At 33.8% G+C, this 1,080-nt stretch overlaps 1 long non-coding RNA gene across 1 annotated transcript; it reads left to right on the plus strand.

Moving 5' to 3' along the window:
* Positions 1 to 255: 255 nt before the first annotated feature.
* LOC131805782 (uncharacterized) lies at positions 256 to 859 on the plus strand. Its single transcript, XR_009343824.1, has 2 exons — positions 256 to 541; positions 614 to 859. It is a non-coding gene; the product is annotated as an uncharacterized LOC131805782 (long non-coding RNA).
* Positions 860 to 1,080: the final 221 nt, after the last annotated feature.

The following is a 1,080-nucleotide window of genomic DNA, read 5'->3' on the forward strand; positions in this document are numbered from 1 at the left end:
AGTCATATAACAAAGAATTGAAATAATATTTGGATCATATGCAGTCCTCCGAATAAAGAGAGATGTGAACTGGTGAAAAAACTGTTTGTACTATTTACCGCATCATGCAGTCTTTTGCCCAGAAAGTTCTAGCATTAAAGTGAGAGTGATTTTTAATGGATCGAGTAAGACAAAAAGCTCGTATTATAAAATGATTTGGCATCTGTAATTTTGAACTAACACTTTTATAAGTATGTAATCAACGGTGACATTAACAGCCTGTTCCACGATGTCGAAAGAACACGTTCGCACAACTTTTACACGACAAACAGCTGATTTCCGTTCCACTAAAATCCATCAGAACGAAAATTTGCACGAAAATCAAAGCGAACGAAAACGTAAGCGTTTCAGTGTAATTTTGCGTTCCACTATCTTTTTTCTTTCGTACGCATGCGAACACAAATGTCAAAATCAGTCACTTGTGTGTTTGCTGTCGAATGATAAAAATTAAGGAAAATTGTTTTAACATAAACATTCCTCGATTGAAAATGGAAAGAAAAATGTAAGTAAAAATAATAAATGCAATTTAATCTGTGAACAACAAATATATATTTTTTTATTTTCGCAATTCCAGCACGAAAAAACTACACAGCTGCGGGCACTAGTTGAGTATATGGGGGAGAATCCTAAGTTCGCCAGAGGAGTGCCAATTTTTGGAAGCAGCAGGCAATCCCATGAAGACCACTGGAAGACACAAACCTAGAAAAAATCATTTTTTTTATTATTTCAAAAATGTAAAAATACAATCATACTTACTGGTTGTTAGGTACTTCAAATAAATTCGAAGCATCTCTTAAATGCCTCCGTGGCACAATTTGAACCTCCTCCTCATCATCCATAAAAAATAGGGCTACAGAAATATTCATTTTTTTTCTTTTTTAAGAACACAAATAATCTGAACACAATCACTAGAAATTTTATTTTGTTTGTTTATTTACAATTTGTTTGTTTACAACTGAACTGTCAGTTGAGACAGAGCCACTGCTGCTTTTTCGCGTTTAAATTAGACATTTGGCGCTTTTTTTTTGCCTTATTTCGCGA

The sequence above is a fragment of the Musca domestica genome, unplaced genomic scaffold (assembly GCF_030504385.1).
Source record: "Musca domestica strain aabys unplaced genomic scaffold, Musca_domestica.polishedcontigs.V.1.1 11, whole genome shotgun sequence".
NCBI lineage: Eukaryota > Metazoa > Arthropoda > Insecta > Diptera > Muscidae > Musca > Musca domestica.